The sequence below is a fragment of the Osmerus eperlanus genome, chromosome 17 (assembly GCF_963692335.1).
Source record: "Osmerus eperlanus chromosome 17, fOsmEpe2.1, whole genome shotgun sequence".
NCBI lineage: Eukaryota > Metazoa > Chordata > Actinopteri > Osmeriformes > Osmeridae > Osmerus > Osmerus eperlanus.
The window spans coordinates 2,701,750-2,717,463 of NC_085034.1; the positions used below are offsets into that span (position 1 = coordinate 2,701,750).

General features: G+C 46.3%; 1 protein-coding gene and 1 pseudogene across 1 annotated transcript in view; one reads left to right on the plus strand and one right to left on the minus strand.

Annotated features, from left to right (window-relative positions):
• The window catches only part of LOC134038043 (RNA-binding protein 25-like), a 38,566-nt pseudogene extending 27,994 nt beyond the window's left edge, over window positions 1-10,572 (plus strand).
• Window positions 10,573-13,176: 2,604 nt separating this feature from the next.
• The window catches only part of LOC134038044 (myoD family inhibitor domain-containing protein-like), an 8,305-nt gene continuing 5,767 nt past the window's right edge, over window positions 13,177-15,714 (minus strand). The window contains exon 3 of the mRNA XM_062483639.1: window positions 13,177-15,714. This exon is cut by the window's right edge and continues 258 nt beyond it. The gene's annotated coding sequence lies outside the window, so the exon portion shown is untranslated.

The window sequence follows — 15,714 nt, forward strand, 5'->3', positions numbered from 1 at the left end:
GTTTATCTGAGTCTACCTGCAGATGGATGAGCTGTTCCTCATCCCAGTCCCCACCTTCCTGACGAGCCAGTCCCAGGCTGAGCTGGAGGCAGGCGGACCCGTCTGACTATCTGGCTGTCTGGCTGGCTGGGGAGGGGTGACTCCTCTCAGGAAACAACCTCCAGAACAACAGATACTTTTAGAACACTCGGAACCCTAGCCCAGAATCCCTACAGTCGTATTGTCTCTCTGTGGTCTACATCGGGAGATGAACTCACACACACACACACATCCAGTATCAACATCCATCTCTCAGTATCAGCTGCTTGTCTTCTCTTACGTGTGTAAGTTAAGATGGGGTCGTTCTTCAACAGTGAGGTCCATTATTCTAACAGGCCAGAGGGGGAGAGGAATGTGGACCTGAGACGACAAAGACTGTATTATACTGCAGGGAGGAGGAAAGCAGAGGAGAGGAGAGCAGAGGAGAGTAGAGCAGAGCAGACCGGAGGAGAGGAGAGCAGAGGAGAGTAGAGCAGAGGAGAGCAGAGCAGACCGGAGGAGAGGAGAGCAGAGGAGAGCAGACCGGAGGAGAGCAGAGGAGAGGAGAGCAGAGGAGAGCAGAGCGGAGGAGAGCAGAGGAGAGGAGAGCAGAGGAGAGCAGAGCGGAGGAGAGGAGAGCAGAGCGGAGGAGAGCAGAGCAGAGCGGAGGAGAGCAGAGTTGGACACACCACTGGTAGCATGGCTTGTGCAACATACATTGTGTACTGACCACAAACTGACCAGGCTATACCCCTCTTTAGATTAATGGAATGATTATTTTGAGTTGTGTTTTTTTGTATGATTATTTGTAACATTATTCTGAGTGCTCTAGTACACTTGCACCAGATTGACAAAAAAAATTTTCTCCAGCAACATACAGTAGAGCCCATATACTGTGATGTGCAATAAACAACATTCACGCTAGTGTGTCATCACACAGAGGAAATATAATATTCAGGGATTTATCTTCTCAGCCCGGTATACAGTGTAAACTGCCTGCAATCCCATGGAGCATTGGGATTTAAAGCAAGCATGAAATACAAACCCTTCAAGCAGATTACATTTCCAAATCAAGCAGGCCATGTAAATTATGTGACGATAGGGGGTCCCTGCAATTAGCATTCTGGCTACTGTTGGAGCAATTAGGTACACTAGACGGCTAGATCACTGGGTCTGGTGTAGGTGTGTGTGTGTGTGTGTAATGGGTGGTGTTGGGGGGTGGGGTTGGGACATGTGTTTAAGTGTGTGTGTATTTGGGGCATTGAAGACAGGCTGAGGCAATATATGGGGGTGGTTGTTTCCATATTAGTTTAGTTAACAGGGATTGTGTGTGTGTTTGTGTTATTCAGGGGCTTCTCCAAGGGATTAAAGGGTTAATAGACACTCAATTGAACTCTTAGAGAGTGAGGGACCAGCTATTTTGGAAAAACAAAAAGTAGATGTACCCAAAAGAGAGAAAAAACAAATAGAAAATGTAGTTTTCCCTCATAAAAAAAGCCTTGTAAATATCTTTGGGGAACCGCAAAAATACATTTACGAGTAAACAAGCCCTGAGTAGAGGTGCTGCTGGGAAAAACACGAGACATTTGGGTAAATCTCTCAGGTGGAGCCATCAAAGGCTGGCTGGCTGTGTGTAGACTTGGCAGAAAGACCACCTGGAGACCAGAAATGACACTCGTTTGAGAGTAAATTAGCCAAACAAGCATAGCAGGTTGTGGTGTTCAGAGCGTGAGGCCTCCCAGAGGACTGTAGGATGTTGATGCTGCCTCTCTCTCAGACAGCAATACCAACACTGAGACACACAAACACCGCCTACAAACACACACACATACTGTACACACACACACACTGTAAACACACGCACATGCATACTAAACACACACTCATACACTGGCATACCCAAACAAAAACAAGGCAGTCTGTGAGGATACAGGGAGAAAAAAGCATCACTCTGGGATGGAACCACCCAGCAGAGTGGTGGAACCAGACCCAGACTGAGGAACAGGACAGGCATGAGGGAAGACCAGACCCAGACTGAGGTACAGGACAGGCATGAGGGAAGACCAGACCCAGACTGAGGAACAGGACAGGCATGAGGGAAGACCAGACCCAGACTGAGGAACAGGACAGGCATGAGGGAAGACCAGACCCAGACTGAGGAACAGGACAGGCATGAGGGAAGACCAGACCCAGACTGAGGAACAGGACAGGCATGAGGGAAGACCAGACCCAGACTGAGGTACAGGACAGGCATGAGGGAAGACCAGACAGTGAAGCACACCTCTGCACTCAATGATGTTGTCCAGCAGAGTGAGAATGACAGGCTGTCCAATAACACACACACACATACGAGACCTCCATCTGGCAATGTGGTTCTAGCCTTGGGGCTTCTCACATTAGTTAGAGCCAGTCAGTGGTGTTGGTGTGGACGCCTGCCTGCCTGCCTGCCTGCCTGCCTGCCACACGCAAACATGCACATACTACACAAATACTCGATGAGAAGTATAGCGTATTCCTATTGCCACTAAATGTCACTGGCAGCAGATTCACCAGTAAGCACACAACGGGTTTCCAGTCAAAACAGCACAGACTTGAACTGACCCAGTTCTCCAGACCTACTACACAGAGCGGTGGGTTCTTCATTCCTACTAATGAGTTGACAGCGAGGATGTGTGCACGTGTGTAGGTAGATGTACAAGGGCTGTGTCTACCCACCCATCCTCTGCCATCTGGACTGCATGGCCTGTGGGCTTCTACACAACGTCTCCATGGGAACGAGTCCAACCAAGCCAATCAGGTGAAGGTCTGGAATATCTAGATGCTTGTGTAGCATCAGGAGAGCCAGCCTTGTTCCTTAGCGGTGGGATGGTTTGAGGTTACAGCTCTAGAACAGCTGTTACTGGAGGCCGACCACACATCCGGATTGGCTGCTTAGGCAGTCACAGCTTGTTCAGAATCTACACACAGGCCCCTGTCAAGAGACCCACAGCACCCAGTCGTGGAGTCTACAGCAGAACGAAGCTGGTTTTCGGCCTCTGAACAGACGTCCTGTCGGACTGTGATGAGAATACGTCTCTTGGGATAAGTAAACATTATGGCTTTGGGATGGAAAATAGCTTGTTTGGGTGTAAACCCGAGATCAGTGGAGAGCTTGGAGTTCTTTAGTGGTTTCTATTACTGCTTTATGACGAGGAATTCCTCTCTTAAAAGGGCTGTGTTTCTGCTTGGGGTTTGGCCTAGGGAAGAGAGGGTGCACTCCTCCTTTCACTCCTCTTTCCATCCCTCCATCCCACATTCAGAACACTCCTTTATTCCCTTTTCTCACAGCATGCTTTGATTATAGAAGAGCCACAGAGAAGGGAAGGTGGATGGCGTTACACCACAAACGCACTGAATGCTAAATACACACACACACACACACACACACACAGGACGAAAGACAGGGGCGTTATTGTCAAGTAAAATTTTGTGAAACTATAAATGGATCAATATGGACCATGGCATGGAGACATGGCTTTGTCCCTGGCACGCCAGCCTCACCCGTGTGCCCGGGTATCATGACCAACACAGGGGCAGGGAAACAAAGGAGGCTGCCTAACAAAGCTCTCCATTGGGACCTGCCTTTGGAGTTAGCAGCTATTTACATACAGCCAAGGCACTAGCAGGAATTAGCATAATGTTTTTTTGTAGCCCTGTGCTCAGGGGAGCAGCATTGTAACATATTGGTGCTTAATGAAGTCTGAAAAAAATTGATTTTCCACCGAGTAAATTAAGAAATGCATTATAGCTGTTAAGGCAATCTGGGGGGAAATCGGAGCCTTCCTCTGCTAAACTATGCTTGATAAGTAATAAATTACATGTTACACTTATTTGCTTTAATTCATGCTAATTTCTCCCAATTAATGGATCACAGTGGTTCTGAGGGACACCACAGGAGGGTTCATTATTTATTAGACTTTCATGTGTGTGTTTTTGTATTTGCCTATACAGTGTTTGTCTCTGTATGTGTGTGTCCGTGTGTGTGCGCACGCAAGTGCCAAAATAGTGCCAAAATAGCTTCATGTTTACACGATTGTCATGTGTGATGCGCCTGCATATGTGATGTGTCCCTGTGTGCACAGGTGTCTGTGAATGAGCCAGTGTGAACTGACGCCCTCAGCTCTCCTCAAACAGAAGCCTGATTGTGTCGTCACGTGTCCCTTGTGCAGGGCACAGACTGCACCCGCCTGCTTCTGGTTAGGACTGATGGGCCTCCTTTCTCTCTGTCACCTCCGCCCGTTTGTTGGATGATTCTTATTCATTTGTTTGTTTATTTGATTGTTTGTTTATTTGATCGTTTGTTTATTTGTTCGGTACTTCGTTCCTTCTTTCATTACTTTCTTTCTTTCTTCCTTTCTTTTTTACTACCTACTTTCAATTCCTTCCTTCCCTCCTTCCTTCTTTCCCTCCTTCCTTCCCTCCTTCCTTCCCTCCCTCCTTCCTTCCTTCCTTCCTTCCTTCCTTCCTTCCTTCCCTCCTTCCTTCCTTCCTTCCTTCCTTCCCTCCTTCCTTCTTTCCCTCCTTCCTTCCTGCCTTCCTTCCCTCCCTCCTTCCCTCCCTCCTTCCCTCCCTCCCTCCTTCCTTCCCTCCCTCCCTCCCTCCCTCCTTCCTTCCTTCCTTCCTTCCTTCCTTCCCTCCCTCCCTCCCTCCCTCCCTCCCTCCCTCCTTCCCTCCCTCCCTCCCTCCTTCCTTCCTTCCTTCCCTCCCTCCCTCCCTCCCTCCCTCCTTCCTTCCTTCCTTCCTTCCTCCCTTCCTTCCCTGCGTCTCTGGCCCCTGGCCACCAGAGTGAGTCATCGTTTACAGGGCCCTCCTGTCTCGGCTGTCCTATCAACCACCCCTGACTTCACTTTTCCATTCTACCAGCCCCATGTGGAGGCATGTGGAGGCAAGTATCCCTCTCTATCTCTCTCTCTTTCTCTCTCTTTCTCTCTCTCTCGCACTTGTCATGGCAATATTGGTACTTCACAGCAACCAGAAGTTGTACAGTGTAAAACAACATGATACAGACTGAAAAAAAACAAATTAATCTCATTCCTTTAGCAGATTCCCTGCTTCCAAAACTGTAAAAGGAGCAGAGACTGACATGGGAAAAGTTGAGTGTTTTAGTTATGTGCTCCAGCATCACAAAACTAGCTTTCCTCAGGTAAAGACAAACACACACACCTTACTGGAAGCTTGAGCAGATTCCCAGGCTCTGCTCTGTGCTCCCAGAGATGCTGGACACAGAGCTGGAAAAAGTTAGTCTTGAATGAACCTTTTGTTTCGGTCCAGGGTGGCAAGAGAGAATGCTGCTTTCTCTGCCTCTATCACACCTCCCCATGCACTTCTCTAAACCTTACACTAAGGCTATAGGAATAAACACGCTTCAGAGTTGCATTAAACAACAGTCAACTTGACACGCAAAACAACAGAAAGAATGAGGTTTAACAAATTCACAGCATAAAGATCATTAGGACATGAAGAAAACTGCATACATATCAGGAAATACTATAAAACAGTAGTGTTTCCTGGTAACCTAAAAGCTACAGTGGCTTAGGCCAACCAGGTCTTAGTAGGAATTAGTCAACCTCTCCCCTCAAGACAGCGCTAAGTATCCTCTCTCATCACACCCATATTAAAAAGCTTAACCGACAACGGTTTTCCAAGCAAATTAGAGAAAACAAAATCTGCCGATTAGTCAATTAAGTGGCACATTAGCCTGGGAGCTAATTAAAAGATAGGGGCACAGTCTTGGAGGAAGCAGCAGCCAAGGCAGAAGTGTTTAAACAGCGGCTTGAACAAATGGCACTTATTAAAAAACTTCCCAGCCAGTCACTTGACACCTACCATCTCCTTGCACCTCGGAGCTACACAAACAGGCTGTCAGCATGCCGTACCAGTCCCCGGGTCCCCGCTATGCAAATCTCCAGGATGAGCCAGGGAGAGTCAGCGCCATGCGTCACCAGCCTGGCATGTCAAGATGTGAAAAAATATAAAACTTCCAGCGAGCAATCAGGGAGGCTTAGCTAGTACAGCAACTGATGAGCAGAAAGTGGCAGCCAAGTCTGTGCTGCGGTGTGTCACAGCTGCAGTGCGAGGTGAGCCCTGCCGGTTCACACACACCACGCAGAGATGTAGGGGAGTTTTGATGTTGGTGTTTATGTCTGGGAAGACGTGTTTATTAGATGTTGTTGTTGTCACTCCCAGACACGGATTGCTAGGGTTCGGTTGAGCCTGCTGTACCAGGGGTGTGAGAGAGAGAGGGAGGGATGGGGTCGGGGAGTGATTAGGATCGGGGAGGGATGGGAGAGGGAGGGGGTTGCCTTCTTTAAGAATCACTTCTAATTAATCGGGTGAGCTGGAAATTCTTCAATAGGGTAAAAATAAATATAACCCGCAGTGAAAGGCAGTCATTTTATGTGTGTGTGTGTGTGTGTGTATATGCATGTGTGTGTTTTGGAGCCTTCTGAGAGTTAAGAGTCAGGTAGACTAAAACATCACAGTTCAGTGCTCCTGTTGCCATCTCAGCGTCACGTTCTCGCTGGAACAATACGACAGCTGACATCCTTCGCCCGGAATCATCACCCTAAACTGAATTATTTCTGCCACGTGTTAATTTATTAACAACCTGTGCATGCTCTAATGTTCCACCATTTGCATATACATTTTTAACCTGCAAGCGGAATATCATGAATATTCTTCAGGGCTGAGAATCCTTCTCCTTTGTTACAGTACATGCGTTTGAATTTTGAAGGATGATGAGGGGAGGAGGGGTGGGAAGAGGAGAAAGACATATGAATCTAAGAAGATGTCCGCAGGGCACGTCTTCTTTAAGGCTGGAAAGCAGCCCTTCATCACCTTGAACAGATGAGGTGTGGCAACTTGATCTTCATTCCTTTTACTCCTCTCCTCTCCTCCTCTCCTCTCCTCTTGAAGCCTTTGATGAATGGCTTGTGTGTTCTAAGGTAAAGGGATATTGTTGGTTAAAAGTGTTCAGGAGTACTGAAGAATGTTCATGTTTTTATGTTTCAGCATGCTAGTCCTTCAACTACTAAGGCTACGACAATCCATGCCTAAAACAGCTAAATATTGTAAAATTCCTCAAGTACATTCACCTTCTAGTATCATTTTTGACAGCAATTAATGACATCTACAGTGACATCCAGAGATAACAGGTGTTTGGTTGCACACCTGCAAAGTTTCTCTCCTGTTATTCCCCCTGGCGGGTGCGGTAACAACCTGCTTCTCTCCTTCTCGCCGCCTCGCAAACACACCAGGCTGCTCGTCGACGGCTTGTAAACAAGATGTAAACAAAGACGTGTTTATCCTGCTTGGATGAGGCAATTAGAGCAGTTGACAGGCAAACAAATACATCAGGAAGATCCTTCTGGGGTTGGAGACGTGCTAAGCTTAAGGACATGTCTGTGGTCTCCGTACTGGCTCAGCTAGGATACATGGGATTGCCTGGGTCCAAACACTAGCGTCTAAATAAAGACTTGGTCCGCCCAGATAAGTCATGCCTCATAATTTAAATAAATGGGTACAGAAATGCATACATCCACAAATACATGTATGTACTTTTGTGTGTGTGTGTGTGTTTGTATAGCTTGCCTCTGTGTATAGGAGACTTGACTTGTCAGTCATGTTAACTGAATGTGAAGAGGCCAAGTCAAGCATGAGCGGGATTGTCTCCCAGAGCTGGTATTAAGACCTTCCATACACCCATGTTTGTTTCTGCATGGCAGGATGTAAACCACGCTTCCTTAACTACTACTACTACTACTATACACAAACACACCCACACAGACACACACACAAAGAGAACAATCGCACACATCACACATGCACCATTTGACGTGATATTCATTCAACTGTCAGGCTTCTGTAAATCCCTTCTTACAAAACACTGTTAGGTTGAAAGAATGACACCCTTGTTTACAATCTGTTGTAGTTCATGCTCGCACACTCGCAAATACACAAACTTTGATCATGTCAAGGTGGAAGCTATCACACAATAATGACAAACAGGAAGTCATTACTCACAAGATAAACAAACTGTTAAAAGCGGATGATTTGTTTTCAACACCAGCGTCATCAGTTAGCTTTGCAGTGCGTCACCGTGGAAGATGGCATCTAGAACCGTGGTACGTTCAAATGAAACAAGCTAGTCCTCCAAACAAACTGTCAATCTCCACCCATGACTGCAGGGTAGCGGAGGAGAGGTGCTCGTTTAAGTGATGTGAAGAACAAACAATCAAAGAGCTACCGGGGAGAGCGCCCCATCATCTGATGACATGTAACAATGGTGACATCTCATTTATAGCTCAAGGACCGTGTACAAGCAAATAAACAGGCCTTCCTGCTTCTCATGTCCGCCTCAATCTAACTCGGACACGCTCCACCGGCTTTGGACGCCACGAGAGGGAGGGGCAAAAAGGAAAGTTGAAAGTGCACAAATCTAAGATGATGTTTTACATTAAGGCCACAACCCCATTCATACATTACACTCCCCTTCGCCTCAAATAGGGGCTCATGCCCACTCACACACACACACACACAAACAAACCTAAACACACACACACACACACTAATGAACACGTGCATACACACAAGCACACAGAAACACACGCAGGAACACACTTGACACATTCATACAAACAACCAAAGTAGCCTGACTGACAAGCCTTGACATAAATGGTCCATTGACATGATGCACGCGTGAGGATGCAACATACAGATAGAGAGGAGGGCAGGAGGGGGGCGGGAGGGGGGCGGGAGGGGAGCGGGAGGGGGGCGGGAGGGGGGCGGGAGGGGAGCGGGAGGGGGGCGGGAGGGGGGCGGGAGGGGAGCGGGAGGGGAGCGGGTAACCCCAAGCAGGGGAAGAAAGGATTTGAAAACATCTCAATGTGTTGTTCCCTCTTTTATTTCCTCCTGTCTTTCTTTCTTTCCTTCCATTTCTTTTTTTTCCCCATTCTCCCTTTCTTGCCTGCTTTATTGCTCTCAGGCAGGTATTGTCAGTTCACAGTGTTGCTGACTTCACAGGGTGGAGAGGGTGTGTGGGGAGGAGGGGGAGTAGAGGAAAACTTTGAACCTCTCGGCCCCGGCGTCGGCGCGTTCCCGGGCTCGCTTCTCCGTGATCCCGCTAACCGCCGTCTCCACTTCTCAGCGGTTGGGTGGTGCAGGCAGCGCCTCCAGGTAACAGATTACTCTCCGTCAGACGCCCGCCCCAGCACCACCGCCGCACACACGACGAGGTCGTTAAATATTTAACGTATGAGTACAATGAGCTGTTGTTGATCAAAGAATAAAAAAATAAAAAAAATATGAAGAATACAAATCCTCCACTTGGACATCATTACCATTTCACAGCCGTGCGTGTCTGTTTTGAGGTTAATACGGGTTTGAATGTTGCATTTCCAGGTACAAGGAAATGCATGTTTGTGTGACAGTGATTGCTGGGTCCTGTAAGGGTACGCTGAATGGGGGTTTGTCTATGTTGAGCATTAAAGCAGTGACATGCCAGAGTGTGATTTCAGTTTACCTCCTCAGATCTCCACTCATGCTAGTGTGGGATTCATCTAACCCTATACCACCCAGGCTGTCAGTGCAGCAAAGCTTTTAACCATACACCACTATGACCTCCTCATGATCCCTCTCTAAGAGTCGCTAACCATATACTGTATACCAGTATGCTGTTTATACAAACTGTGGCGGATTTAGCAAATTGGGGGCCCAAGGCGAAGGTATGCATGGGGCCCCCCCATGCGATCTTTAAAAGATCAGTCTGTAAAAAAATTTACAGACTGAATGGTGGATAGGCAGGTAAAGCTAATCTACAGGGAAGTGAAGGTTGGAGGAGAAAAAAATAAACCTTCCCCTTTAAACCCTGCATACACTTCTTTACTCCAAAACGAAGATGGAAAGCAGAGAACACAAAGTGTACAGAAACTAATAGTCACGATGGAACCCAACAGAGAATAAGGTTTCAGATAATGCCTGTCTTTGCCAGAATGCCAGGAAAACCATCACTGTTTATTCTTTTTTGAAGATCAAATCAATATCAATAAAACCAGCAAGTAGTTAGGGTAAACCACCACAAAGTCATATACTTAGCAAAACATCACGAACAACCATATACTTAGCAAATATTGCCAAGATGAATAATTGACTTTGTATGTGTGAGTGAGTGAGTGAGTCATTGAGGTTGCAATTGGCATTGCACTTGCAACATTCTACAAACAAACCAATGTACAAGATACAGGATATTGTAAGTGAATTGAAATTACATTTGAAATTGAACATGTCGAACATTCTACAAACAAACCTGTGTACATGATAGTGTGTGTGTGTGAGTCAGAGAGAATGAGGGTGAGAGAGAGAGAGGGTGAGAGAGAGAGAGAGAGAGGGTGAGAGAGAGAGAGGGTGAGAGAGTGAGAGTGAGGGTGAGAGAGAGAGGGTGAGAGAGAGAGAGTGAGGGTGAGAGAGAGAGAGGGTGAGAGAGAGAGAGTGAGGGTGAGAGAGAGAGAGGGTGAGAGAGAGAGAGGGTGAGAGAGAGAGAGTGAGGGTGAGAGAGAGAGAGGGTGAGAGAGAGAGAGTGAGGGTGAGAGAGAGAGAGGGTGAGAGAGAGTGAGGGTGAGAGAGAGAGAGAGGGTGAGAGAGAGAGAATGAGGGTGAGAGAGAGAGAGGGTGAGAGAGAGAGAGGGTGAGAGAGAGAGTGAGGGTGAGAGAGAGAGAGGGTGAGAGAGTGAGAGTGAGAGAGTGAGGGTGAGAGAGAGAGAGGGTGAGAGAGTGAGAGTGAGAACATGCTCCTCGGCCGTGAGCTTCTTAGGCCTGAGGTCATCTGTAAGCAAGCCTACAGTGCTTTGGTCTGTGGCAGCAGGACCACAGCTAGGGCTAGGGGGCTATTACTAGCAGAACTAGGCAATTTTGACTCACCAAATCCCCATCATCGTCATCGGTGTCAAAAAGGCCATCACTGGACAACTCTTCCAACTCATCTGTGTCAACGTCGATAACACTGTCGGTGACGGCGGGCGGCAACAACGTGATGTCCTCTTCACGGCTAGCTGCTGCTGCTGTAGCGCCATTTTCAACGGTTTGGATGTTGTTGTTCCTGTCTGTATCCCCAACATAGCCTTAATGTTAAGTCATCTTATGTTAAAGTTTGTCATCTTTGGCAGCGTTGCTAAATACTTAGCGGCGTCTTTTCGCCTTTTATTTGAGCATTTTGGGTAACTTCCTTTCATTTTAGGTTTTAGACTCGTATCGCTTCCTATCTGTTTGGGTAGGCTTCTTCCCAGTCCTCCGGTCACTGTGTGTTTTACAGTAGCTGCTTGGGGAAGAAGCCTTCTAACAGTACAATTTGTTAACAGACTAACAAATAAACATCACGTGGTCTCCTGGCCTGTTGTCAGGGTCAATTAGCGTCCTGAGGTCTTAACGACCCTATTAGCATAGCTGACCACGCTCACGTGTAGCGACTCTAATGGGCCTGGTACCTGAACACGTTAATGGAAAGTGGCGTGACTTGAACTCTTTTTCCCCCTCCTTGTCTTCTCTTGCTCACCCCTGTGAAAGGTCGTATTGGTATTGATGTAGTTAGCGCTAGATAAGCAGGTAGTGCTAATGTTGACAGCCATGACAGTAACAAATGTGCGGTCACTGTATTATACATCATTAGCCTACCATCGTCTGTTGTTGAAAATATGTTGTTTGTGTGCTACTCTGGGACGGGTAGAAAGGATACACATCCATTAAAGCATTGGGAACCAGAGATGAATCTGTCCTCAAATACAATGCATCTCTCTGTCAATTACAAGGTAAGAGAGCGTAATATGGGTTTGCTGAATGAACAGCAAAAATTCACACTAACATGAATATACTCTGGGATAAACAAATTCAAACAGTTGTTCCAGATCGAGCGAGAACAAGCCTATACTGCATGTTATCGTATAATGTGGCTTTTTCTCCGTTGTCCTATTTAATAACTCGTATTAGCTATAATTACAGTATGGCTAATCTTATCCATATGGGGCTCTCAAACCGGCCTCTAATGTGGAAATGAGGCAACTGAAACACCATTAAAACTGCCTGTCCCCCTCGCGCAATAACACGCGACAGCAGAAGCTGTAATTTGTTCTCATGGCTGAGGGCGGCACACCTCCATTTTATGAGTGAAGAATTTCAAACCGTCCTGAAGAGGGGGTGGGGGGAGGGAGATGGCCGTGACTGCGGCACCCTAATGACTTATTTAATATTGTAAGAGGAATGACCTCGTGTCCGAGAGGCGCTGAATTTTCTCCCGGACTGCAAACAGAAACAATGGAGCCGTCCTAATTGTGACATCAGAGGTGCGGTCACAGGGAGAGGAGCGAGAACACAGGGGGATTGATTAGAGAGGGAAAGGTGGGTGACTTTGTGAAAAGGTCATTGTGCACTTTACCTGGAGCTTCCACGTTTTCATCCTCTTCTCACCCAAAAAAAAGAGAAAGAAATGTGATTAGAGAGAGTCTGTCTGCATGGCATTATGATTCCCCCCCCCCCCCCCCCCCCCCTATATGCATTAGAGAAAATCAAATGGTAATTTCTTTGGCTGGGTGTATCCGGGCAGAAAATGACAAACGTGGACAGGGGGGGGGCGTGAGCTGCAGGTGGGCTGGAGTCGGGGTTAATTGAGGGGTTAACAAGGGGTCGTGTCTGTCGGAGGTCGGAGCAGAGGGGGGCTGGTTGTCCCTCATGACCCCGCTGAGCACGGGCGGCCATGTTCCACCACTGGGTCTACGTGAGAGTCTTTCTAATGGAGAACCCTGGAGAACCCTGGGTGAGGGAACCGGGGGGGGGGGGGCGGTTCCGTTGCTGGAAACGAGACACCTTGACCGGGGGAGAACATGAAAAGGTTGTGGGGGTTCAGGGCACTAAAGATGGAGTGCATCTTATCAGGTGATAATGAAGCTTTTATGAAGCCCTTATGCAGGACAGGGATGTATAAGTCACCATGTGCACAAATAGGGTTATAATGGACCGTGAGGTGGTGTGTTTAATCCAAGAGAACATGACCCTTACGTCAGGCTTCATGTCTTATGAATACAGTTTGTCTACTTAAAACCCCCATGCCTTAAACACTGCTGGATACAAACCATGTTTCATGTTTATTTCCCAAAAAGTTTTTTTATTTTTTATTAATGTTTCACAACCAACAGAGTTTGTCGTTTGCTAAATGCAGTGAAGAGACATGAAAGAGGATGAGTCAGAGACAGTCTCCTTTCACCCAAGAGGACAGCGTCAAAAAAAGAAAGTCAGAAAACAATAGATACACGAACACGTGCTTGGAGATAAATTCTTCACATTATCTAAATAGTGTTTTTCCTGTTTCTTAGGCTATTTCCTGACATACACCAACTTGAGGCAGAGTTAATCATAGGAACGCAAAAAGAGGCTTAGTTTTCTACGGAGAGCGAATAAACATTATCTGCTCCTGATGAGAGTGAGTTCTTTACATACAATAACAAGCCACCATTAGAGCTGGGAGACTTGACAGCACATTATCTTTGATGGCGTGAAGAAGGGACAGTTCTACCATTTAGCGAGCACCGCTAATGAGAGCCGTTATTAAGTATCATCACTTAAACAACATCAAAGCAAATCTCAGAGACTGAGTGGGAAAAGGACTCAGTTGGGTCGGGTGAATCACAGACACAAACTCATCTCCAGATACACAGAATTAAGAAGGAAATAAAGAAAATAATAAAACTGTCTTTTTTTACCCTGCATTCGTTTACCAGGTTTGTGGTCTGACAGTTTGTGAGTCCTTATTGTGTTGTGAGTCATTCACTTGTAATCCCAAAGAAGCTTATAGGGAGCTTGGGTCAATGTGGTACAACTTTGTCCACCTAAAGTGTTGTGTGGCTTAACCAGTTACCCTGAAGAGTATCACTAACACAAGGAGGTCTAACAACACCACGCAGTGCTGAATCGTACCATCAGTAAAAAGAGAAAGTCATGATTGTCTGCAGTTAAACTGGATTTTCACTGTAGCACACTAACATGCAAGACATCTTTGGTTCCTGAAGGTGAGATAAGTGCTATATGCAAATGGGATTAAATCAGCAAAATAAAGTCAGAGTCAAAAAATCAGTTACTCTGATTAGAATTCCAGTAGAGATTGGAATGGTCCGAATGAATCTTAGTGTTCCATTAAATGTTCATATACTTAACACCAAGTTGTTAAGTACTTAACACCAACCCAGATAGTTTAGCTTTGCTAAGCATCGCTAGTTGGGAGCTAGGATCCTGGAACTGATCATGAACATTTGCAATACTCGAAAACATTTGTAACATACAGCAACACATTAAAAACGATTTCAATAAGTGATGCCGTTGAAGACAGTCTGCAAAGCTACAGTAGACTGCAATAAATCTAATGTTTGGTGAATACATAACGTAATGTCTAAAACTTTCAGTAACAGTATTGGTTTTGATTAACCCTTTAAAGCCTGATTTGCATTATTAAGTATGCAATGTTTACACAATACATTCATGAGCAATATCTACAAGCTTTGTAGTCTACATGGTAAGACCTTATGTAACACTTTGTGCATGTACACACTGTTGTAGAATACTTAACTATGGGCCCCTTTGACATGCACACAGAAACCCAACACAACTAATAAGCGCAGCTAGTTCAGGCAGGGCAATCGGGCAGCGCACGTCAGTTATCGGGGACGTAAGGCGTCTTACTCCACCTTCCTTTCCTCCGCCCACTACCACACCCAAGTTAGCAGCGCATATCCATTGGGCCACGGCCGATAAGGCGTCTTTAAAAAGACGCGCGGATACGCACACACTCACCCCGGTTGTTGTATGATCAGTGCTGCTGCCGCCCTCCACCATCCCCTTTCTCCCCCGTGCTGTCTGTCTGTTCTTTTCACCTGGTGGATTATATCTCTATTGCTCCCTGCCTCATATGTCAAGTATGGATGTGTTGCATCGAGGAGGCAGGGAGCGCTTCCTTTAGATCATCCACTCCGCCAAAGTTAAATCTACATGTCCATGTCATGTAACAATAAATGCTCAAATCTAATACGTGATTGTCTTGACTGAACTACAGTTGAAGAAAGTTAGATTGTCACAAAGTTTCTACAGTGTCATACAGTACTGACAAAATGAAAAGAAAAAAAAACGTTTTACTAACTTAAAGGAAGCAATTGTAAGAAGAAAATTTAAAAAGTATACGTGTGAATGTAAGATATATTTTGGTAGTGAAAATGAATCAGATCACTGAAACAGTATTCCTGAAATGGCAAGATATGAATTCATCATTAAAGGCATAGTTAGAAATATTTGTAAAGCATTGATTACATATTCATCAACATATATAAACAACAAATACTGAAATAAAAGTTCATATGTTTACACTTGCGGTATAGGACATTGGCAAATATCTGTAGAGTCTTTAGGTCCCTGCTAGGCCATGTAAGGAGAGATGAGGTGGGGCAGGGGAGAATAAACTGCTCTCTTAGGGCTCCTTCTCACTCACTCACACACACAGACACACACACACACACACACACACACACTCATACACGTGCAACAAAGCCAACCGGTTCCATGGCAGCAGCGGCCCGATATCGCCCCTGCCCCTAACTCCAGCCTGACCCCTGACCCTCGGCCAGGCCCCAC